The 26,056-nt window shown below is 42.9% G+C and overlaps 1 long non-coding RNA gene across 1 annotated transcript; it reads left to right on the top strand.

Annotated features, from left to right (window-relative positions):
• Positions 1–6,900: 6,900 nt before the first annotated feature.
• LOC126085861 (uncharacterized) lies at positions 6,901–23,358 on the top strand. The gene is made up of 3 exons (XR_007519358.1): positions 6,901–7,262; positions 8,697–8,833; positions 23,261–23,358. It is a non-coding gene; the product is annotated as an uncharacterized LOC126085861 (long non-coding RNA).
• The last annotated feature ends 2,698 nt before the right edge of the window (positions 23,359–26,056 follow it).

The raw sequence follows: 26,056 nt of genomic DNA, 5'->3' as shown, positions 1-26,056 counted from the left end.
ATTATATGCAAATACTACACCATTTTATAGAAGGGACTGGAGCATCTGCGGATTTTCGTATCCGTGGGGGGTCCTGGAACCTATCTCCCGCAGATATAGAGGGATGACTCTATTTGTAGAGACAATGATTTACCTGAAATGTTAAAAATAATTTGACCACTGACTCATATTTTTTGGGCACTTACTATGTACCAGGCATGGAGCTAGGTGCTGGAATTTTGGTGAAGGAGATTGATAAGACCCTTGCCTTCACGTTGATTTTATCGTACTGAAGAAGACAGACAATAAGCAAGTGAAGAAAAAAAGAAGTATTTTTAGATGGTGAAAAGTTCCATAAAAGTGACAAAGTAATGTGACAGTGACTGGGTTGGGTACACACAGTTTTTAGACTTTCCAGAGATGTCTGAAGAATGGAAATTTGAGCTGAATTCTGATAGATGAGAAGGAACCAGGTGTATGAGAATAAGGGAAAATCCAAGCAGAGGAACCTGCATTTGCAAAGGCCCTGAGTGGGAACAGGCTTGGTGTCTCTGAAGAAAAGCAAGGAGACTAGTATTGATGGAGAGTGCTGGGAGATGAGGTCAGGTGAAGACAGCCTTGAAGTTGATAACAGGAAGGCAGCATTTTCTGCCACGTGGGATGGGAAGGTAGTTTTTAAGCAGAGGGTCATTGGTGTGTTCTGATTTTCAATTTAAAAAATATCTCTGGCTACTGGGAAGCAATCGTAAGGTTAATGAATGGAATCAGGGAGAGCAGGGATGAGGCTATTGTAATAGTTCAGGAAAAATACAATGGTGGCTGGACCCGGGCGGAGGCCATGGAAGGGTAGTAGAAAGAAATGGTTGGTCTCGAGCATTTGTGGGGCTGGGACAATGGTACAAATGGAGGCCCATTTACCATATGGTTAAATATTTGTGACACATGGTGACTGCCTATGTTACAGAGTAGAACTGGCTGTAATCTTTACAGAAGACCTTTCTTCTGTGAAACTGCTGGGGGGGCTTGAACCGTCAACATTTAGGTTAGTAGTCAAGCACTTTACTGTTTATGCCACCCAGGGACCAATTATTATAAATACAGTTAATAAACTTTTTTTTGTAGAGAGACCAAAGCTTATTAGTGGTTACCAGGGGTGCGAAGGATGGGAAAAGTTGGGGGGTTATTGCTTATGGAGTACTGAGTTTCTGTTTACAGTGATGAAAAATTCACATTGATTAAGGGTAGGGTTGCACAGCCAATTAATGTAATTGCTGTCAGTAAGATGTATACCTGTAAAAAGTCGAACTGGCAAAAGTTGTATGATATATTTACAATGACAACAACAACGAAAAAGATCACCTGCTGAGGCTGTTTCCATCTCATGGGATTTGGTATATTGGTTTGGAGGTTCAGAGTCATGGTTTCATGGAACATTCCAGTTAATTGGCCGAATATAGTGCTTGGTGCTTCTGTTCTACTTCCTAGTTCTTTGGGTAGTTGTTGTTAGGTGCCCATCAAGTCAGTACCAACTCATAGCGACCCTATGTACAACAGAACAAAACACAGCAGCCACTGTGTCAATCCATCTCATTGAGGGTCTCCCTCTTTTGTGCTGACCCTCTACCAAGCATGATGTCCTTCTCCAGGGACTGATCCCTCTGACAACATGTCCAAAGTACATGAGATGACGTCTCACCATCTTCGCTTCCAAGGGGCATTCTGGCTGTACATCTTCTAAGTTAGATTTGTTTGTTCTTCTGGCAGTCTGTGGTATATTCAGTGTTCTTCACCCACACCTTAATTCAAAGGTATAAATTTTTCTTGGGTCTTCCTCATTCATTCCCCAGCTTTTACACGTGTATGAGGTGATTGAAAATACCATGTCTTGGGTCAGGTGCACCTTAGTCCTCAAATTGACATCTTTGCTTTTTAACACTTTAAAGAGGTCTTTTGTAGCAGATTTACCCAATGCAACATGTTTGATTTCTTGTCAGCTGCTTCCATGGGTGTTGATTGTGGATCCAAGTAAAATGAAATCCTTGACAACTTCAATATTTTTTCTGTTTATTATGATGTTGCTTATTGGTCCAGTTGTGAAGATTTTTGTTTTCTGCATGTTGAAGTGCAATCCATATTGAAGGCTGTAGTGTTTGATCTTCATCAGTAAGTGCTTCAAGTCCTCTTCACTTTCAGCAAGCAAGGTTGTGTCACCTGCATATTGCAGGTTCTTAGTCTTCTTCCAATCCTGATGCCACGTTCTTCTTCATAGAGTCCAGCTTCTTGGATTATTTGCTCAGCATACAGATTGAATAAGTATGGTGAAAGGATACAACCCTGACACACACTTTTCCTGATTTTAAACCACACTGTATTCTCTGGTTCTGTCTGAAACGGCTGCTTTGTGGTCTATGTACAGGTTGCTCATGAGCACAATTATGCAATGTTATCCATAATTTTTTATGATCCACACAGTCAAATGCCTTTGCATAGTCAATAAAATACAGGTAAACATCTTTCTGGTATTCTCTGCTTTCAGCCAGGATTCATCTGACATCAGCAATGATAACCCTGGTTTCATGTCCTCTTCTGAATCTGGCTTGAATTTCTGCAGTTCCCTGTCAACGTACTGCTGCAACCACTTTTGAATGATCTTCAGCAAAATTTTACTTGCCTGTGATATTAATGATATTGTTCGATAATTTTCACATTTTGTTGGTTCACTTTTCTTTGGAATGGGTACAAATATGGATCTCTCTCAGTCAGTTGGCCAGGTAGCTGTCTTCCAAATTTCTTGGCATATACCAGTGGGCACTTCCAGCATTGCATCCACTTGTTGTAACATTTCAATTGGTATTCTTTTCATTCCTGGAGGCTTGTTTTTTGCCAATACCTTCACGGCAGCTTGGATTTCATCTTTTTTTTTTTTTTAATAATTTTTATTGAACTTTAAGTGAACGTTTACAAATCAAGTCAGTCTGTCACGTATAAGCTTATATACACCTTACTCCATACTCCCACTTATTCTCCCCCTGAAGAGTCAGCCCTTCCAGTCTCTCCTTTCATGACAATTTTGCCAGTTTCTAACCCTCTCTACCCTCCTATCTCCCCTCCAGACAGGAGATGCCAACACAGTCTCAAGTGTCCACCTGATACAAGTAGCTCACTCTTCACCAGCATGTCTCTCCTACCCATTGTCCGGATTTCGTCTTTTGACACCATTGGTTCTTGATCATATGCTACCTCCTGAAATGGTTGAATGTTGACCAAATCTAACTCTTTTTGGTACAGTGATTCTGTGAATCCCTTCCATCTTCTTTTGATGCTTCTGTGTCGTTTAGTATTTTCCCCGTAGAATCCTTCAATACTGCAACTCGAGGCTTAAATTTTTTTCCTTCAGGTCTTTCATCTTGAGAAATACTGAGCATGTTCTTCCCTTTTGGTTTTCTAGCTTTAGCTCTTTGTGCATTTCATTATAATACTTTACTTGTCTTCTCCTGCTGCCCTTTGAAATCTTCTTTTCAGCTCTTTTCCGTGATCATTTCTTCCACTCACTTTAGCTACCCCATGCTCAAGAGCAAGTTTAAGAGTCTCTTCTGACATCCTGTTTGGTCTTTTCTGGACACTGGACTAATCTATATAAATAGAAGAAATAATGTTCTTCTATTTTTTTAATGACGTTTTGCTTTCTTCATGTGTGATGTCCTTCTACAACTCATCTTGTCTTAGGTCATTACTATTCAATGCATCTGTCAGTTTGTCTTATTGTGGTAGCTTGTGATGCTGGATATGCCACCGATATTTCAAATACCAGCAGGTTCGCCCATGGTGGACAGGTCTCAGTGAAGCTTCCAAAATAAGACAGAGTAGGAAGAAGGACCTGATGATCTACTTCCAAAGAAACTGGCCAGTGAAAACTTTATGAATAACGTTGGAACATTGTCTGACATAGTACCAGAAGATGAACTCTTCAGGTTGGAAGGCGTTTGTTTTAATTTTCTTCAGCTTCAACTTGAACTTGCATATGAGCAATTGATGGTCTGTTCTACAATCAGTCCCCGGCCTTGTTCTGACTGGTAATATTGAGCGTCTCCACTGTCTCATACTCGATTTGATCCCTCTGTATTCCATATGGCGAGATCAATGTGCACAGTTGCCATTGTTGAAAAAAGGTATTTGCAATGAAGAAGTCGTTGGTTTTCCAAAATGCTATCATGTGATCTCCACTCTGTGCGTAGAAATCAACTGGATGGCACCCAACGACAACAGTTATGTTTACCGTGTCATTCAACCATTGCCAATATCCATTTCCAAACTTTCTCATCACCTTAACGGAAGCTCAGTGTCCCTAAGATGCTGAGGTTTTTTTGGCTTGAACAACTGGAATGGTGGCGAGTCCACCCACAGTGATGAGGAAGCTTTAGAGAGAAACAGGCTGGGGGCTCAGAAATTCCATTTTGGAGATCTTAAATTTGATATGCCTACAGACAGCCAAAGGGAGTTAGAGCGAGAAGCCTGGAGTTCAGGGGAGAGATGGGGTCGGGATATAAATTTAGAAGTCATTGGCGCATGGGAGGTATTTTAAGCTGAGGGGCTAGATGAGATCATCTGGGAAAGGGTGTGGAGAGAGGAGAGAGAATGGCCCAGAACCAAGTCCCCGGGCCTCGCAGAGTTTCAAGTTCAGGCAGAAGAGGAGGTTCAAGGCAAGAGACATAGCAAAAGAGGGGGGAGCAGAATCCTAAGAGCGTGGGTTTGAAAAGCAGAGAGGAGTTGCAAATGGAAAAACAGTGACTTCATAGAGGAGAAGCCTGGCTGAGGTAATTTTAATCAAGCAATCCCAGTTAATATCGCCAGGAATGCGACCAATCGAAATCCAAGAAGGATACAGCATCTCATCTATGGAATTCCTCCTGCCCAAAGTGTATCACCTGTATCTAATCTTGAGGAAACAGGACAAACCAAATGGAGGCTCATTCTACAAAAAAAGCTGGCCAGGATTCTTCAAAAGTGCCGGGGTCATGAAAGTCAAGGAAAAACAAGGAGCTGTCCCAGAATGAGGGAAACAGAAAAGACTTGGCAACTCAATGAAATTTATTAACCCTCAACTAAATCCTGGACTAAAAAAATAGAATTGCTGTAAAGGAGATTATTGAGATAATTAGCAATATTAAATGTGGACTTGAATTAGGTAACAGTGTGGTGCAAACAGTTAAGGAGCTCAGCTGCTAACCCAAAGGTTTGAGGTTCAAGTCCAACCTCTGAAGAAAGGACTGGGATTTACTCCTGAAAACTCAGGCTTGAAAACCCTGTGGAAGCAATTCTAGTCTGACATGCGTGGGGTCACCATGAGTCAGAATGAACTCCACAGCAATTGGTTTTTAATTTTTAAATACTAATGTATTTAGAGATAAAGAAATTGATGTATGCAATTTAGTCGCAAATGATTTAGGAAAAAAATACATATACAGAGAGAGAGAGGAAGAGGGAGAAAAATAGGAGAGGGAGAATGATAAAATAAATGTGACAAATTTAATATTTGGATAATCTAGGTAAAGGTATACAGGAGTTCTTGGTCTTGTTCTTAAAATTCTTCTGTAAATTTGAAATTATTTTAAACCAACAAATTAAACAGTACAGAGAGGAGAGGGTTTGGAGGAGGTGGGAGTGGTGAGATAAGGACAAAGATGCAGCCCTTGGATTTACAAGATGGCGGCACTGATGTCTTGACAAGACCCACCTCATCTGAGAGATGGGGTCAGAAATAAGAGGGCAGTGGGCTAAAAGAGTGAAGGGAAGGTCCAAAACCAGACCCAAACCCATTGCTGTCAATTCCAACTCACAGCAATCCTATAGGACAGAGCAGAACGGCCCCACAAGGTTTCCAAGGCTGTGATCTTCATGGAGGCAGACTGCAACATCCTTCTCCTGCGGGGGCTGCTGGTGGGTTCCAACCTGCGACCTGTTAGCAGTGGAGTGCTTAACCACTGTGCCACCACAGCTTCTTAAGCAGAAGGTAGGGAGGTAGAAGCCTGAGGATGGCAGCTCTTTTGAGGTGTTTTGCTGTAAAGAAGTGCAGGGAAATGGAGTGGTAGGTGGTCAAGGGAAACTTTTAAAAGACAAAGAGGTGATGCGAGAGAGCTAGCAACGGACCAAGTTGGAGGAAAACAGAGTCCTTCCCAGGGGAGGAAGATGGGCCCTGAGTACAGAGAACGGACTGGCTTTTAATGGGAGCCCAGACAGGAAGCAAGGGGAGAGAAGGCCAGGTGTATTTACACTGACAATGTGGATTTGATGGTAGGAAGCTACAGAAGTGAAGTTTATTTTATTTACTATTTATTCCACTGTATTTGTGTTTCGGAGCGCCTCCATTCTTCATAAAAGAATATAAAAGATCAGCAAGGGGATCTGGGCTGGGAGGGGGCCCTCGACGGTGTGAGGAGAGTGCAGACCAAGAAGCAGCGCTTGGAGAATGGCATTTATTAGTAAAACAGGAAGATCGCGCACTTGAGGTTGGCAGCGCTGGACCTTAAGCGAAACCAGGGAGGCTGTTTGATTTTTTTTCCTGCACTGAGGCTGAGAATGGCTTTTGCACAGGTGAGGAGCCAGGGAAGGAGGAGAAGTGTGCCCCCTTCCCCATTCCACTGTCAATCTGCAAACCCAGAGGCGCTCTTGCTCCTTGGCCTCGCATTTAGTGAAATTTAATTTCACTAAATTTGGCTCTGGGCAGACCCTTCCGCCCTTGCAACTGGCCACCCGGCATGGGGTGAGCTAAGGACTGGGAACCGTCCCAGGCAGGCTGAGGGGGCGGGAAGGTCCTGGAAGAGTGTTTGCTGGCCAAGGTCCAAAGGGAACGAGTTCTGTTCCAGGAACTGGAGCCCAGTGAGCAGGGGGCAGGAAGCTGAGGGGCTGAGAAGCTGGGAGGAAAGCAGCCCCTGGAATTTCTAGGGCCTCCTAAGCTCGCAGGGAGTTTAGCTTGAGAGAAAGCAGGGCCTGACATGGCCGCCCTCCTGCAAGGAGGCGAGCAATGGATAGACTGGGGGCTCCTGGTCAGCCTGAATGAGTCCCTGGGTGGTGCAAATGGTTAAGCACTCTGCTGTTAACCAAAAGGTTAGCGGTTCAAGACAACACAGAGGCACCTCAGAAGAAAGGCCTGGCGATCTAGTTCCAGAAAATCAGCCATTAAGAACCCCGTGGAGCACAGTTCTACTCTCACACACATGGGGTCGCCATGAGTCAGAATGGACTAGATGGCAACTGGTTTGGTTCGGGTTTGGAGTCAGCCAGAGGTGAGTTTGAATCTCAGCTCGTGGTTTGTTTTTGCTGAATGTGACCTTAGCAAGTGTGGTAGGTAGAATAATGTCCCTCGGACACAGCCACATCCAAATCTCCTGGGACCTATGAATGTGTTACCTTATGTGGACGCCAAAAGGAGCTTTGCGGGCGTGATTAAATTAAGGATCTTGAGATGGGGAGGTTATTTTGGATTATCTGGGTGTGGCCAATGTAATCACCAGTTGCTGACCAGTTGCCGTTGAGTTGACTCTGACTCATGGCGACCCCATGTGTGTCAGGGTAGAACTGTGCTCCGTATGGTTTTCAATGGCTGATTTTTTCCGGAAGTAGATCGCCAGGCCTTTCTTCCTAGGCACATCTGGATGGACTTGTACCTCCAGCCTCTTTGGTTAGCAGCTGAGTGCGTTAATCATTTGCACAACCTAATCACAAGGGTCCTTGTAAGAGGAAGATGGGAGGGTCAGAGTCAGAGAAGGAGATATAATGACAGAAGCAAAAGTCAGAGTGATACAAAGAAGGGCTCATGAGCCAAGGAAGGCAGGTGGCCTCTAAGCCAAAAAAAAAAAAAAAACCAAACCCTTTGCCTTGGTGTCAAATTCCTACTCATAGCCACCGTATAGGATGGAGTAGAACTGCCCCATAGGGTTTCCAAAGCTGTAAATCTTTACAAAAGCAGACTGCCACATCTTTCTCTCGTGGAGGCGGATTTGAACCCCCAACCTTTCAATTAGCAGCTGAGTGCTTAGCCACTGTACCACCAGGGCTCCTCAGTGGCCTCTAGAAGCTGGAAAAGGCAAGGACATAGATCTTCCCCTAGAGCTTCCAGAAGGAATGTGGCCCTGACAGTCCCTTTTGGACTTCTGACTTCCAGAACTGTACGGGGACAAATCTGTGTTGTTTTAAGCCACTAAGTTTGTGGTAATTTGTTACAGCTAGAATAGGAAGTTGATACAGCAAGTTTCCTCATCTCTCTGGACCTCAGTTTCTCAGTCTGTAAATTGGAGATCATTGTGAACGCTTACTGTGTTGTAGTGAGGATTTGATACATGGATACATTGAAAGTGCTTAGAATGATGCCTGGCACACACAATATGTGCTCGATTAATAGAGTATGCGCTCAATAAACTATGAGCTATAATTCTCCTCAGGAGTCCCTGGGCCCTGGGCATTGCAAATGGTTAATGTGCTTGGCTACTAACAGAAAGATTCGAGAAAGATTTGAGCTCACCCAAATGTGCCTCGGAAGAAAGACCTGGTGATCTGCTTCTGAAAAATTAGCCATTGAAACCCCGCGGAGCACAGCTCTCTTCTGACACACATGGGGTTGCCGTGAGTCAGAGTCAACTTGACGGCAACAGGTTTTTACAATTATCTTCAAAAGGGAGATTTTTCCAACAAGTATTTATTGAATATCTACTCTATTCCAGGCACTGTTTTAGGTGTTGGGAATGCAGCAGGAATAAGACAGGCAAAGGCCCTGCTTGTCAAAGAGCTTCCATTCTAGAGAGGGAGAAAGACAATAAACAAAAAGAAAGGAGCAAGCATGTGTGGGTCTTCAGATGTGGTAAGTACTACAGAAGACAAATCAAGCAAAGGGACCGAGAGGGCTGGTGGACTGGGTCCGGGAGGCCACATGGAGAAGGAAACATTTAAGCAAAAGCCTGAAGGAAGCAAAGGAGTGACCATGTGGAGTTTCTGGGGAAGAGCCTTCCAGGGCAGAGGGAACAGCAAGTGCAAAGGTCCTGAGGCAGGAGCATGTCTAGAGTTTTCAAGGAAAAAAAAAAAAAGAGGTCAGTGTGGCTAGGAGGGGGAAAAGTGGGGCGAAATAAGGCCAGAGAGATGATGGAGGCAGCAGCTGATGGTGCGGGGCCATATGGGCCATCGTGAGGACTTGGAGGGAGGCAGGAGCCATGGGAGGCCTCTGAGCTGAGGACGGGCGTGTGCTGACTTCAATTTTAACAGGCGCCCCCTGGCTGCTGAGTAGGGAACAGCAGTGAAACCGCAAACCCAGCGAGGCTATGTCCTTGGGTGCTGTCAAGTCGATTCCGACTCATGGAGACCCCATGTGACAGAATAGAACTGTCCCCATAGAGTTTCCCAGGCTGTAATCTTTACAGGAGCAGATCACCAGGTCTTTTCTCCCCTCAAGCTGCTGGTAGGTTCCAGCCACCCTCCTTTTGTTTTTGAAATAGTAAAACCTCATTAGACAAGAATCCAGTTTTCAAATTTCTGAAAGCATTAGCGTAGTTCCGTGAATTTATTGCACATTCACGATTTTGAACCCTAGTAAAACAATCAGTGAGGAATTTTAATGAGCATCAGTTGGAAGCCAGGGGTACAGACAAAGATTGTGAGTTCATAGGAACCTTAGTGTTTAATTAATTTCTGTGTTTTTTCCTCCTTGTCTAATCTGGAGGAAAATTTATTTCTAAGATAAACAATCAAAAGGTAATAGAGTCTGAACACACTAACTTCATTTTAATATAGAAAAGTATAAACAAAATGCAGTGCATACATACAGTGGAATACTACTCAGCCAGTAAGAGAAATGAAGTCTTGATACATGCTACAATATGGATGGAGCTTGAAGACATTGTGCTAAGTGAAATAAGTCAATCACAAAAGGACAAACATTGTATGACCTCACTTATATAAAAAGACAAGAACAGGCAAATGTATAGAGACCAAGTTTATCAGCAATTGCTAGGGGCGGGAGGGGAGGTTATTGCTTATGGAGTAGTGAATTTTGGTTTACAGTGATGGAAAAATCACACAGATTAAGGGTAGAGCTATATAGCCAATTAATACAATTGCTGTCAATAAGTTGTACACCTGTAAAAAGTTGTGTGATGTTGTTGTTGTTGTCAGGTGCCGTTGAGTCAGTTCCGACTCATAGCGGCCCTGTGCACAACAGAATGAAACACTGCCCAGTCCTGCGCCATCCTTATGATCGTTGTTATGCTTGAGCTCATTGTTGCAGCCACTGTGTCAATCTATCTCGTTGAGGGTCTTACCCTTTTCCACTGACCCTATGCTCTGCCAAGCGTGATGTCCTTCTCCAGGGACTGATCCCTCCTGAAAAAATGTCCAAAGTATGCAAGACGCAGTCTCGCCATCCTTGCTTCTAAGGAGCATTCTGGTTGTACTTCTTCCAAGATAGATTTGTTCATTCTTCTGGCAGCCCATGGTATATTCAATATTCTTCGCCAACACCACAATTCAAAGGCATCAATTCTTCTTTGGTCTTCCTTATTCATTGTCCAGCTTTCACATGCACATGATGTGATTGAAAATACCATGGCTTGGGTGAGGCTCACCTTAGTCTTCAAGGTGACATCTTTGGTCTTCAACACTTTAAAGAGATCTTTTGTGGCAGATTTACCCAATGCAATGTGTCTTTTGATTTCTTGACTGCTGCTTCCACGACTGTTGATTGCGGATCCAAGTAAAATGAAATCCTTGACAACTTCAATCTTTTCTCCATTTATCATGTTGTTGCTCATTGGTCCAGTTGGGAGGATTTTTGTTTTCTTCATGTTGAGGTGCAATCCACACTGAAGGCTGTGCTCTTGGATCTTCATCAGTAAGTGCTTCAAGTCCTCTTCACTTTCAGCAAGCAAGGTTGTGTCATCTGCATAACGCAGGTTGTTGATGAGTCTTCCTCCAATCCTGATGCCCCGTTCTTCTTCATATAGTCCAGTTTCTTGTATTATTTGCTCAGCATACAGATTGAATAGGTATGGTGAAAGAATACAACCCTGGCGCACACCTTTCCTGACTTTAAACCATGCAGTATCCCCTTGTTCTGTCTGAACAACTGCCTCTTGATCTATGTAAAGGTTCCTCATGAGCACAATTAAGTGTCCTGGAATTCCCATTCTTCGCAATGTTATCCATAATTTATTATAATCCACACAGTCGAATGCTTTTGCATAGTCAATAAAACACAGGTAAACAATGACACACACACACACAAAATAGCTATTGAGGCTGCTTATGTACAACCAAACACCTCATGGAATTTGGTTCCTTGGTTTGGAGGTTTAGGATCATGGTTTCATAGGACAGTCCCATTAACTGGCCTAATAAAGTGTTTAGTGCTTCTGCTCTACCTATTAGTTTGTGGCGTAGTGCCTGGGGTCTTAAAAATTTGCAAGCGGCCATCCAAGTTACAACAATTGGCCTCTAATCACCTAGAGCAACAGAGAAAGACGGAGAGTCAGGTATAGGAGGAGGGTATGAAAGATATAACTACCTTCATGAACAATGTCTCCTTTGCCTTGAGACCAGAAGAACTGGGTAGTGCCTGGCTACCATTACTGAACGTTTTGATCAAAAACTCTATAGAAGAATCCTGATCAAAATGGGGGAAATGCAGAGCAGAATTTCAAATTCTCATGGAATCAAGACTTCTGGAGCCATGGAGGCTGAATGAACCTTGCGACTATTGCCCTGAGATAATCTTGAAACCTTAAACCAAAAATATCTCCTGAAGTCTGAAAACCAAACAATAGTTGAGCTTACCTAGAAAAGAGTGTCTGCCATGAGCATTGTGCTCTTTCAAGATCTATCTATAAGGGATCAAGCTGACCACAGCAACTCGAAAGATTAGATAGGAAACTTAGTGGTCGGTGAGCTTATGTTAATGAGAGAGGAACAACTCAGCAAAGGAGGGTGAGAATGGCTGCACAACTCAAAGGATGTGATCAATGTCGCTGAACTGTACATGTAGAAACTGTTGAATTGGTGTTTGCTCTGCTGTGTCTGTTCTGAACAAGAACAACAAAAATAACATATATAAAGAAAGAAAATTGGCAACTTCTCCCATAGCTCAGATAATGCCTTTTGATGTTTCTTTTGGAAATTATAATGGTCCTTGAACATGGTAAGAAAATGCACTTAGTACACTAAATACTCGAATGATGTGAATACTTAATGTATTAGTTAGGGAGATGATAGATAGATACAGATATATGAAGGTCAGCATTTCAGGTCAGGGCTGCTATTTCTAACCTGTAGTGCTACCATTCTCAACAGATGGCCTCTACCTCAGGGTCCAAAATGGCTGCTTGAGCTCTATCCATCACACCTCAGCTCAATCACCAAGAAAGAGAAAGGGACAAAGAGAGACCACCCTTCCCATTACAATACTTCCCAGAATTTGGAAGCTAATCATTAAGATTTCTACACAACACACCAGGGACAGAGCCTGTAGACAAAATGCTGAAGAAAAAGGGTAGGGAACAATGAGATTTATAGCACAATCAGCATGGTCTATTTTACTTAGGTGCAGAAGTTTGGCTTTGGCCTCTGGGTTCAACCTTTGGAGGGCCAAGTGGATGACATCCCTCAGTTCCATCTCTGCCTCACTGAACTACGGGGAATCAGAGATGTTGTGGTTGTCTTGGTAACCATCCGCCTAATCACGTCAGTAGCGGGGAGCCAGCAGGTCATTCCCATCTATTGTCATTATCTGAACACACACTGTCAAATTTATGGCTGTGTTCTTGATGTAACTAGGAGTGAAAATCTCCTTATGAGCTTTATAGGTTGAATTTTTTTTTTCACTTGAACTATATATAAAAGAACATTTTCTATTTCAAGAGTAAAATGCTGCAATAATAAAGGATGGTTGTGAAAGGTGCTGGTACTGTGACCACAACAAAGATTAAAGGCTTATACATATTTAAAAAGAGAAATAGACTGACAGCTAATGCAAATATTAAGATAATGTGGTATACATTTTTTTTTTTTTTTTACATTATATCCTTTGCGAACCAAGCGAAGCTTAAATACATTTCAAAGGTAATAAAAGAACAAGTAATAGAGGTTGGACTTTATCGTGATTCTAATCTTTTAGGAAAGAGCGCTGGTGGCGCAATGGTTAAGCACTCAACTGCTAACTGAAAGGTTGCTGGTTCAAACCCATCCAGTGACTCTGTGGGAGAAAGGCCTGGCGATCTGCTCCCCTAAAAATTAAACAGACAAGAAAACCCTATGGGGCAGTTCAACTCTATCACATGGGGTTGCTATGAGTCAAAATCAACTTGACGGCACCTAAAAATAAAAACAATCTTTTAGAATTATTGCGTATACTAGCATTCATCACACTATATAAAATAACATTTAAGAACTGTATTTAATAGTTATTTAATTGTATTTAGGCTCTAACCTGTAAATTTCCATTAGTCCTTAAACTAGCCCAAGCCAGATTTGGCCCACCCCGCGTGCAAAGAAGGGCCAGCAGGGACTGCTAATTGACCTCAACAGAGGCCGCAGCAACAGGTGGAATTAATCAGAAAGAAAATCATCACCAGGACCCTGTTCCTAAGTGAGAGGTCTGACAAGAACCATGTCACCTCCTGTTTTCCTGGCCGTCTTCTAGAATTTTCCCACGCCAGCATGCCTGCATGACCACCATCTTGCTGCCCAAATCACATATAAGCCCTGCTTCCCCATAGCTTGGCAAGTCTGGCCTGAGGTACTTCCTCCTGGCTCCTTGCTCTGCGCATTGCAACAACCTTACTTTCTCAAAGACTGGCGTCCAGATCATTGGCAAGTCTGAGTGCGCTGGGCAAGAACCCACCTTCCCGGGTTTGGTAACAAGGCCACAAGTTATTCAAGAAATATCACTAGAGATTAAAAGCAGAATGTCAATTTTGCTACCTCAAAATTTGGGGGAAATACTCCAAAATGAACTATAAAACTTATGAAAAATCATCTTTGATTCAGGTAAATGAACTATAAAAGAGAGATAAAACCCATTGTCATCGAGTTGATTCTAACTCATAGCAATCCTTTGGGACAGAGTAGAACCGCCCCACAGAGTTTTCAAGGCTGTAATCTTTAAGGGCGAAACCCTAGTGACGTAGTGGTTAAGAGCTACAGCTGCTAACCAAAAGGTCGGCAGTTCATTTTAGGTGAAGGGAAAGACAACACACAATACAGGAGAGGTGGGCACAACTGCATTAAACCAAAACCAAAGAAGTTTCCTGAATACAACTGAATGCTTCAAAGGCCAGAGTAGCAGGGGCAGACATCTGGGGACCATGGTTTCAGGGGACATCTAGGTCAGTTGGCATAACAAAATGTATTAAGAAAACATTCTGCATCTTACTTTGGTGAGTGACATCTGGGGTCTTAAATGCTAGCAAGCAGCCATCTAAGATACATCAATTGGTCTCAATCCACCTGGAGCAAAGGAGGAAAGGAGAATGAAGAACACCAAAGACAGAAGGTCAGTATGAGCCCAAGAGCCTACCTCAGCCTGAGACCAGAAGAACTAGGTAGTGCCTGGTTACAACCAATGACTGCCCTGACAGGGAACACAACAGAGAATCTCTGAAGGAGCAGAACAGAGGGATGCAGACCTCAAATTCTTGTAAAAAGACCAGACTTAATGGTCTGACTGAGACTAGAAGGACCCCAGACCTTCTGTTAGCCCAAGACAGGAACCGTTCCCAAAGCCAACTCTTTAGATGGTGATTGGACTGGACTATGGGATAGAAAATGATACTGGTGAGGAGTGAGCTTCTTGGCTCAAGTAGAAACATGAGGCTATGTGGGCAGATCCTGTCTGGAGGGGAGGGAGTTGAGACGGCAGAGGGGAACAGAAGCTGACTGAATGGACACAGAAATAGAGGATGGAGAGAAGGGGTGTCTCATTAGGGGGAAAGCAACTAGGAGTATATAGCAGGGTGTGTATAAATTTCTGTATGAGAGACTCACTTGATTTGTAAGGTTTCACTTAAAGCAGAATTAAAAAAAAAAAAAAAAAGACGGCAGTTCAAATCCACCAGGTGCCCCTTGGAAACTCTACAGGGGAGTTCTACTGTGTCCTATAGGGTCACTGTGAGTCAGAATTAATCTTTACAGAAGCAGACTGCCACATCTTTCTCCTGAGGAGCAGCTGGTGCGTTCAAATCGCTGACCTTATGGTTAGCAGCTGCGTGCTTAACCACTGCACCACCAGGCCTCCTGTAAAACAGAAACAGAGAATTAAAAAAAAATTGTACTTCAGTGCACAGAATTCAGTTATTCATAAGCCCCTTTTTGGGAACTCCTCTCATCACTGGCACACTTTGTTCTGTCTTATGTACACACTTTATGTACTTGTTTATTTTATAATAAACGCTCTTGAACCTGTTACCCAACTTGTAAAGTACTGACAACACTTTGCAATAATTGTTATCTGCCGTTGAGTCAGCCCCTGACGCATCGAGACTCCACGTGCTACAGAGTAGAACTGCTTCATAGGGCTTTCTTGGCTGGGATCTTTATAGAAGCAGCTCACCAGGCCTTTCTTCCACTGGGTCGGTTCAAATCGCCAACTGCTCAGTTAGCTAGTGGATCATAAGCTGCTTGCACCACCCAGGCTCCTTTATTACTGTGTTACGTTAAAATAACGGCCCTCGGTGACTTCTGTGTCCCTACAGCCATGCCCCTTTCAATGTGGTGATGCCATTAAGAACTGTAGTCTATTTCCCTCGCCTTGAATCTGGGCAGACTTCGTGACTACTTTAACCAATAGCATGAAGCAGAAGTGATGTAGTGTCATTTCCAAGGCTAGGTCCTGAGAAGTCCTTGCAGATTTGGCTTTTGTCTTGTGAAATCTCTGTCACCACTGTAGAGTGAAGAAGCCCAGTCTAGCCTCTTGGAGGATGGAGGAAAAGCAAGGCTGCCAACCAAACAGCCAACACTGATTGCCAGACACACGAGTGCGCCATTGTGGCTATTCCAGACTGGAGGAGCTGCCAGGTGACTGTAGCCGTATGAGTGAGCTAAGGCCAGTCCAGCAGACAGAGTTCTCAGATTTCAAACCCACAGAATCATAAGAAATGAAACATTTTTATTTTAAGTCACTCTGTTTTGGGGCCCTGGTGGTCCAATGGCTAAGTACTCAGCTGCTAACCAAAAGGTCTGTGGTTCAAACCCACCAGCTGCTCCGTGGGAGAAAAGACCTGGCAATCTGCTCCCGTAAAGATTACATCCTAAAAAACCTTGTGGGGGCAGTTCTACTGTGTCACATGGGGTCTCTGTGAGTTTGAATCTACTCGGTGGCACCCAGCAACAACAGCACATTTTGGGGTGGTTTATTATGCTGCAATGGATAATAATAGTACTTTACCCTCCTCTGTCCCCCAGCCAATAAACACTACGCAAATAAACACTATCCTGAGTCTTGTGTTGATCTTTCTTTGCTTTTTGAATACAGTTTTAACACGTATAAAACCACACCAAACCTGACGCCGTGGAGTCAATCCTGACTCGTAGTGACCCTATAAGACAGAGTAGAACTGCCCCATAGGATTTCTAAGGAGCACCTGGTGGATTTGAACTGCCAGTCTTTTGGTTAGTTAGCAGCCAAGCTCTTAACCACTGCGCCACCAGGGCTCCTTAATGTGTATCCCTGAAAGCCTATTGTGCTGTTTTAGTTTTTAAAATGAGACATTGGTGGCTCAGTGGTAGAATTCTCGCCTGCCTTGCGGGAGACCCTGATTCAATTCCCAGCCAAAGCACTTCATGTGCAACCGCCACCATTCTGTCAGCGGAGGCTTGCATGTTGCTATGATGCTGAGCAGGTTTCAGCAGAACTTCCAGACTAAGACAGACTAGGAAGAAAGGCCTGGCCATATACTTCCAAAAATCAGCCAATGAAAACTCTACGGATCACAGCAGTCTGATCCACAACTGTCATGCAGATGGCGCAGGGCCAGGCAGCACTTTGTTTCATTGTGTGTGGGGTCATCATGAGTCAGGGCTGACTCAATGGCAGTTAACAACAATCACCTTTATAAAAGGAATATCATGCTGAATACATTCTTTTAAGACTTTCAATTTTCACTCAACATTGCACTTCTAGTTTCCTGTTGCTATTGAGTCGACCCTGACGCATGGTGACCACATGTGTGTCAGAGTAAAACTGTGCTGCATAGGGTTTTCAATAATAGACTGCCAGGCCTTTCTTCTGAGGTGTCTTTGGGTGTATTCAGACCTTCAACCTTTCAGTTAGTAGCCAAGTGTGTTAACACCTTGTACTGCCCAGGGCTCGTAGATATGTACATATGTATTTTTTTTATATGTATACGTATATGTATACGTACAGGTATGTATGTGTACATAGGCTTAGTAGTTAAGTGCTACAGTGGCTGACCAAAAGGTCAGCTGTTCAAATCCACCAGGCACTCCTTGGAAACTCTATGGGGCAGTTCTACTTGGCCTATAGGGTCTCTATGAGTCAGAATCAACTTGATGGCAATGGGTTTGTTTTTGTTTTAATACGTGTGCACATGCACACATTTATACACAAACGTATGTACACACGTATACACATATATGCACACATATACACCAGCATATATACACACATGCATACATAAAAAAAAAACACACACGTATATTCGTAAAAAGAGATAAACCCACTTTATTGCCGTTGAGTCAAATTCTGACTCACAGCGACCCTGTAGGACAGAGTAGAACTGCCCCATACGGTTTCTAGACTGTAATCTTTATGGAAACAGATTGCCACCTCCCTCTCCCACAGAGCAGCTGGTGGATTTGAACCGATGACCTTTCTGATTAGCAGCCAATCACTTAACCACTGTGCCACCAGGGCTCCCGTGTGGAGGGATGTGTGCTAGGTATATACGTAAACGTGTTGTCTCTTTTAGAAAGAAAAAGACGCTCATTGGCTTTGGCTTTAGGTGAAGCAGAGGAGAAGCGGTGTGGGGTGGAGCTTTCTATTTTCAATTCTTCGCTGTTCGCATGCCTTAAACACTGAGCTTATCTTAGTTAAAAATGTCTGCAGGGCTATTTTGGCAGTGGCATTATGGGTTATTTCTTGTTTTCTTCTTTATATGGCTCCTTATTATAAAAAAAGACCAGACCACAACAACCTAAAAATAAAAAGTGCTAGAAAGCCCAGACCACATTACAGGCTGTTGACACAATAATTCTTTTTTTTACTTTTCTTTTTTCTGCTGGTCTGGCATACAGCTTTCATTTAACCTGATTATGCTTGTAAATCTGTCTCTGAATAAGACATTTATAGCCCCATCTGAATGCCCCAGTCTGGGCATGTTCTCTCCTGTAAGACTTGTCCAAGCCGGCGGCTGTCACAGCTCCCATTTCTCTGGCTCTAAGACATGACAGGAGCACCTGCCAAGGATTGATTCAGCCTCGGTGACATAGAGCTTTATCACAACAAGCAATTGTGGAACGAATTTGAGCACAAGGATTTGCTGTTCTAGATGGCTTCATGTGGCAAATTTGAGTATTTCCCTCGTGACTTTCTCGTTTGAAAGGGGGAAACCCTGTCTCTGGTTTAGCCCCTAAACAGACACACCTACACACACCCATTGCGGTTGAGTCGGCTCCGACTCATAGCAACCCTATAGGACACGGTAGAACTGCCCTATAGAGTTTCCAAGGCTGTGACCTTACGGAAGCAGATTGTCACCTCTTTCTCAGGGGGAGCGGCTGGTAGGTTTCAATGGCTGACCTTTCGGTTAGCAGCCAAGCGCTTAACTACTGTGCCACCAGGGCTCCTTAAACACACACTTAAGCAATAAGAAAAAGCTGCTTTCCTCAGAACGCTTTGAGGCTTAAGATAATTTGCTTTAAGATTCCTGTAACAGGAGTCCCTGGGCCTTGCAAATGATTCATGCACTAGCTGCTAACCGGAGGGTTGAAGGTTCAAGTCCACCCAGAGGCACCTCGGAAGAAAGGTCTGGTGATCTACTTTTGAAAAACCAGCCGCTGAAAATCTTGTGGCGCACAGTTCTACTCTGACACACATGGGGCAGCCATGAGTGGGAATCGACTCCTTGGTAACAAGTTTTTTTTTTCTCATTCGTGATAAGAAATGAGATGTTTCACAATTCCACTTGGAAATATAACCTTCATCCACCCAGTGCACCATTTTTAATCCTTCTGATCTGCATAACTGAGACTAGAACAGGCAGCTGTTGTTGTTAGTTGCCGTCAAGTGGACTGCTACTTGTGGCAACCCCATGTGTGTCAGAGTGGAACAGTTCTCCATAGCAGATCGCCAGGCCTGTCTTACTGATGCATCTCTTTATTGGTTCGAGCTGCCAGATTTTTGGCTAGTAGTTGAGTCTTAACCGTTTAGCCACTCAAAAGCAAAAAAAACAAAAAACAAAAAAAAACCCACTGCCCTCAAGTAGATTCCGACTCATAACGACACATAGGGTTTCCAGGGCTGTAAACCTGTATGGAAGCAGACTGCCATATCTGTCCCAGGGCTGCTGGTGGTTTCAAATCGCTGACCTTCGGGTTAGTGGTTCATCGCTTTAACCACTGTGCCACCCAGGGACTCCTAAAAGCTGCCACCAGGTCACATGAACCAGCCCAAACAACCATTAAAATGTACATGGAAAGTACAATCATTAAAAGGTTTTCGTAATGGGGGAAAGAAACACACGTCAGTGAAACGGATTGAAATAGGTGCATTTAGAGTTCGTCTTTTTTTTGTTTTGTTTTAACTGTTTTTATGGGTTCCCTCTCCCCTTTGGTCACATAAAAAAAAAAATACAACCTCTAAAATGCAAATGTATGAAGCTTGTCATTTAATGCTTCTGAATTTTGTTTTTTAGCTTTGAAAAATATCCCCATCCCCTTCTAAGCCAAAAAACCCAAACCCACAGCTGTCCGAGTTGATGCCAACTCATAGTGACACCGTGTATGTCAGAAGAGAACTGCTCCAAAGGGTGTTCGTGGCTGTAATGTTTACTAAAGCAGAGTGCCAGGTCTTTGAGGTTCAAACCACCAACCTTTTGGTTAGAAGTTGAGTGCAAATCGCTTACGTCACCCAGGGACCTTAAGAGTGTGTATTAAGAGACCAATGTTTTGGGGGGAAGCACTTGATGGTTTCATGGCCTACATTTAAATACTTGACGCATCTGAAAATAATTTCAGTGAAGGAAACACAGGAGTCCAGCTTTTATTCCCTCAACTTCCGAACAAATGTTTGACCACTTGGTCCTTGTTATTCCTGCTAATTTGCAGCATTGCCTTCATCAAAGATGAAAACCTCATATTGGGGGCACCAATCCGGTAGATTATTATGTATTCATAACATATTTTGAAGTCCCTGGGTGTTGCAAATGGTGAATGTGCTCGGGTGCTAACTGAAAGGTTGGGGGTTTGAGGCCACCCAGAGGTGCCTCGGAAGAAAGGTCTGGCAATCAAAGTCCAACAATCATCCATTGAAAACCCTGTGGCACACAGTTCTACTTGGACACACAGAGGGTTGCCAGGGGTTGGAATCTACTCGATGACAACTATTTTTACTGGTTAATGTATTTTACTGTTTAGTAGAGCTGCTCCTGCCTTCACCTGCTCCCCAGCACCTTTTTTTTTCAAATAATAATGAAATTTTCAGCTATTTTTGTGTGGTCATGGTTCTTCAACAGGTTATTTTGCACCCATGTGTTAAACTCTAGAAGCTTGGCAATTGATTACCAGTTGTCTTCGTGTCTACTGTGACTTAGGGAAACCCCACGTCTGTCAGAGTAGAACCATGCTCTATTGGGTTTTCAGTGGCTGCTTTTCGGAAGTAGCTCACCAGGTCTTTCTTTCGAGGCACCTCTGGGTGGACTCGAACCTCTAATCTTTCAGTTAGCAGCTGAGTGCATTAACCATCTGCAGCACCCAAAACCAAAAAAAAAAAAAAAAAAGCCTGTTGCCATCCAGTGTATTCCAGCTCATGGCAACCCCATTAACACAGAGTAGAACTGCTCCGTAGTTTTCTTGGCAGTAATCTTTATGGAAGCAGATCTTCCTTATGGAAGCAGGTCTTACTTCTGTAGTGCCTCTGGGTAGATTAGAACCTCCAACCTTTTGGTTAGCAGCAGAGCAAGTTAACTGTTTGTACCACCGAGGGGCTCCAACAAAAGGATGGTGGGGAGCCTTAGTTTTATAGTTAAATTGAAAACACTATCAACAGCTGTTCACATTGCTTATCATGAACGTGAAAGTCACAGAGGCTCCCAGCTCCCATCCCCCACACCACATGCTCAGGCTCTGAATTACTGTTACATATTTACTTGTTTTTATAGAACTGTTAGTTAGAGATTGGAGCATTTCCACGGCAGCTGGGCTCGAGGTTTACTTGCCGCTGAATTGTGCGTGACGGGGCATGTGCTCTTGTAGAAATGGTTGGTAGAGTCTTTCAAGCGAGGACATGCCTGTACCAAAAACTAAAAATGAAAACAGGCCAGCATAGGCTGTGCAAATCAAGGATGTTTTATAAGAAGGGCAAATATTAGTTCAGAACTGGCAGGAAACGCTTCCAAGAACAGCAGAAAAATCTAGCTGGCTCAGCAAGAGCAGTGAATGCGGTTTGGGAGAAATTTAACTTTCTAAAAAATATAGTTTTTGTTTTTTAAAAAATTTTGATTGTGCTTTAAGTGCAAGTTTACAAATCAAGTCAATCTTTCATACAAAAATTTATATACACCTTGCTACATACTCTTAGTTGCTCTCCACCTAATGAGACAGCACACTCCTTCTCTCCACCCTCTATTTTCGTATCCATTCGGCCAGCTTCTGACCCCCTCTGCCCTCTCATCCAGCTTCTGACCCCCTCTGCCCTCTCATCTCCCCTCCAGACAGAAGCTGCCCACGTAGTCCCATGTGTCTACTTGACCCAAGAAGCTCACTCTTCACCAGTATCATTTTCTATTCCATAGCCTAGTCCAATCCCTGTCTGAAGAGTTGGCCTTGGGAATAGTTCCTGTCTTGGGCTAACATATGGGCTGGGGACGACGACCTCCTGGGTCCTTCTAGTCTCAGTCAGACCATTAAGTCTGGTCTTTTTATGAGAATTTGAGGTCTGCATCCCACTGCTCTCCTGCTCCCTCAGGGATTCTCTGTTGTGTTCCCTGTAAGGGCAGTCATTGGTTGTAGCCAGGCACCACCTAGTTCTTCTGGTCTCAGGCTGATGTAGTCTCTGGTTTATGTGGCCCTTTCTGTCTCTTGGGCTTATACTGACCTTGTGTCTTTGGTGTTCTTCATTCTCCTTTGATCCAGGTGGGTTAAGACCAATTGATGCATCTTAGATGGCCGCTTGCTAGTGTTTAAGACCCCAGATGCCACTCTCCAAAGTGGGATGCAGAATATTTTCTTAATAGATTTTATTATGCCAAATGACTTAGATGTCCCCTGAAACCATGGTCCCCAAACCCGTGCCCCTGCTACGCTGGCCTTTGAAGCATTTGGTTTATTCAGGAAACTTCTTTGCTTTTGGTTTAGTCCAGTTGTGCTGACCTCCCCTATATTGTGTTTTGTCTTTCCCTTCACCTAAACTAGTTCTTGTCCACTATCTAATTAGTGAAAACTCCTCTCCCTCCCTCCCTCCCCACTCTCATAACCATCAAAGAATGTTTTCTTCTCTGTTTAAACTATTTCTCGAGTTCTCATAATAGTGGTCTTATATAATATTTGTCCTTTTGCAACTGACTCATTTCACTCAGCATAATGCCTTCCAGATTCCTCCATGTTATGAAATGTTTCACAGATTCACCATTGTCATCGATGTATAGTATTCCACAGTGTGAATATACCATAATTTATTTATCCATTCATCCATTGATGGGCATCTTGGTTGCTTCCATCTTTTTGCTATTGTAAACAGTGCTGCAATGAACATGGGTGTGCATTTATCTGTTCCTGTAAAGAGTCTTATTTCTCCAGCATATATTCCAAGGAGTGGGATTGCTGGATCGTATGGTAGTTCTATTTCTAGTTTTTTAAGGAAGTGCCAAATCGATTTCCTGTTTTTGCTTTTTAATGTAAAGAAGTAAATAGAAAATGAAAAATGCCTACAATCTTGTCACATCAGCATTCTAAAAAATATGTTGGCAAAGGTGAGAGTTCCTAATGGGGGCAATAGAGAAAATCTCTCCTTTCCCCCATTTAGTTCCTCACCTCAAAAGCAACCATTTTCATAATTTCTTATTTTTCTTTCTAGGAACAAAACACAACAGATCATTTTTTTTGATGAATATACTACCATGTACAACTGTATCTACCGCCTGTATGTCAGTTTGTCATACTGTGGTGGCCTGTGTGTTGCTATGATGATGAAAGCTATGCCACTGATACTTCAAATACCAGCAGGGGCACCCGTGTGGACAGATTTCAGCAAAGCTTCCAGACTAAGACAGACTAGGAAGAAAGGCCTGGAATTAGCTTCCAAAAGGTCACAGCCTTGAAAACCCTATAGAGTGCAATTCTACGCTACGTATATGGTTTGCCATAAGTTGGAATGGACTGAACAGTAGCAGGTTTTGTTATTGTTGTTTTTGACCTACCTATCTATCTCTATGGACCCCTTGTGGTGCAGTGGTTAAGAGCTATGGCTGCTAACCAGAAAGTCAGCAGTTCAAATCCACCAGCTGCTCCTTGGAAACCCTATGGGGGCAGTTCTGCTCTATCCTATAGGGTCACTATACAGGTTTGGTTTTTTGTTGTTGTTTTGTTATCTATCTCCATAATTATATATATTTTTTCCATTCATTTGAAAGTAATCATATGTGCCCTAATGCACCTTGGTATTTTTCACTTAATAAAATATTCTGTAAATCTTTTTACATCTGCAGTAAACCTCTAAACTTGTGTTTCACCGTCTGGTTGTACTACAGTTGGTTCCATATTGAGGGACCCTTTGGTTGTTTCCATTTTTCACTCTTACAAACAGTATCATATTTAATGTTTCTCAAACATGTATCATGGCAAGTATTTGAAAGGATATTGTTGGAAACCTTGGTGGTGTACTGGTTAAATGCTACGGCTGCTAACCAAAAGATCAGCAGTTCAAATCCACCAGGGTCTTCTTGGAAACTCTATGGGGCAGTTCTACTCTGTCCTATAGGGTTGCTATGAGTGGAAATCGACTTGATGGCAATGAGTTTGCTTTTTTTTTTTTTTTGGTTGTTAGAGAAAAATCCTAGCTGCAGGTTCCCAAGGACCAAAAAAAGAAAAGGTCATTTAAAATTTTTGATAGCTTGGTGGCATAGTGTTTAAGAGCTACAGCTGTACAACAACAGATACATAGGCTGATGGAACAGAACTGAGAATCCAGACATAAATCCATCCACATATGAACAGCTGATATTTGACAAAGGCCCCAAAACAGTTAAATGAGGAAAAGACAGTCTTTTGAACAAATGGTGCTGGCATAACTGGATATCCATCTGCAAAAAAATGAAACAAGACCCATACCTCACTCCATGCACAAAAATGAGCTCAAAATGGATCAAAGACCTAAATATAAAATCTAAAACGATAAAGATCATGGAAGAAAAAATAGGGACAACGTTAGGAACCCTAATACATGCCATAAACAGTATACAAAACTTTATTAACAATGCAGAAGAAAAACTAGATAACTGGGAGCTCCTAAAAATCAAACACCTATGCTCATCCAAAGACTTCACCAAAAGAATAAGAAGATTACCTAGAGACTGGAAAAAAGTTTTTAGCTATGACATTTCCGATCAGCTTCTGATCTCTAAAATCTACATGATACTGCAAAAACTCAACTACAAAAAGACAAATAGCCCAATTAATAATGGGCAAAAGATATGAACAGACACTTCACTAAAGAAGACATTTAGGCAGCTAACAGATACATGAGGAAATGCTCACAATCATTAGCCATTAGAGAAATGCAAACCGAAACTACAATGAGATTTCATCTCATTCCAACAAGGCTGGCATTAATCCAAAAAACACAAAATAATAAATGTTGGAGAGGCTGTGGACAGATTGGAACACTTCTACACTACTGGTGAGAATGTAAAATGGTACAGCCACTTTGGAAATCTACTTGGTGCTTCCTTAAAAAGCTAGAAATAGAACTATGGTATGATCCAGCAATCCCACTCCTTGGAGTATATCCTAGAGAAATAAGAGCCTTTACACAAATAGATATATGCACACCCATGTTTACTGCAGCACTGTTTACAATAGCAAAAAGATGGAAGCAACCAAGGTGCTCATCAATGGATGAATGGATAAATAAATTATGGTATATTCACACAATGGAATACTACACGTCAGTGAACAACAATGATGACTCCGTGAAACATTTCATAACATGGAGGAATCTGGAAGGCATTATACTGAGTGAAATCAGTCAGTTGCAAAAGGACAAATATTGTGTAAGGCCACTATTATAAGAGCTCGAGAAATAGTTTAAACAGAGAAGAAAATATTGATAGTTACGAGAGCGGGGAGAGAGGTAGAGTGGGAGAGAGGAATTCACTAATTAGATAGTAGATAAGAACTACTTTAGGTGAAGGGAAAGACAATGCACAATACAGGCGAGGTCAGGACAACTGGACTAAACCAAAAGCAAAGAAGTTTCCTGAATAAACCGAATGCTTCGAAGTCCAGCGTAGCAGGGGCAGGAGTTCGGGGACCATGGTTTCAGGGGACATCTAAGTCAGTTGGCATAATAAAATCTATTAAGAAAACATTCTGCATCCCACTTTGGATCGTGGTGTTTGGGGTCTTAAATGCTAGCAAGCGGCCATCTAAGATGCACCAATTGGTCTTAACCCACCTGGATCAAAGGAGAATGAAGAACGCCAAGGACACAAGGCCAGTATGAGCCCAAGAGACAGAAAGGGTCACATAAACCAGAGGCTACATAAGCCTGAGGCCAGAACTAGATGGTGCCTGGCTACAACCGATGGCTGCCCTGACAGGGAACACAACAGAGAATCCCTGAGGGAGCAGGACAGCAGTGGGATGCAGACCC

The sequence above is a fragment of the Elephas maximus genome, chromosome 11, assembly GCF_024166365.1.
Source record: "Elephas maximus indicus isolate mEleMax1 chromosome 11, mEleMax1 primary haplotype, whole genome shotgun sequence".
NCBI lineage: Eukaryota > Metazoa > Chordata > Mammalia > Proboscidea > Elephantidae > Elephas > Elephas maximus.
The sequence above is the reverse complement of the archived record's forward strand: the minus strand, read 5'-3'. Positions and strand labels throughout refer to the sequence as shown.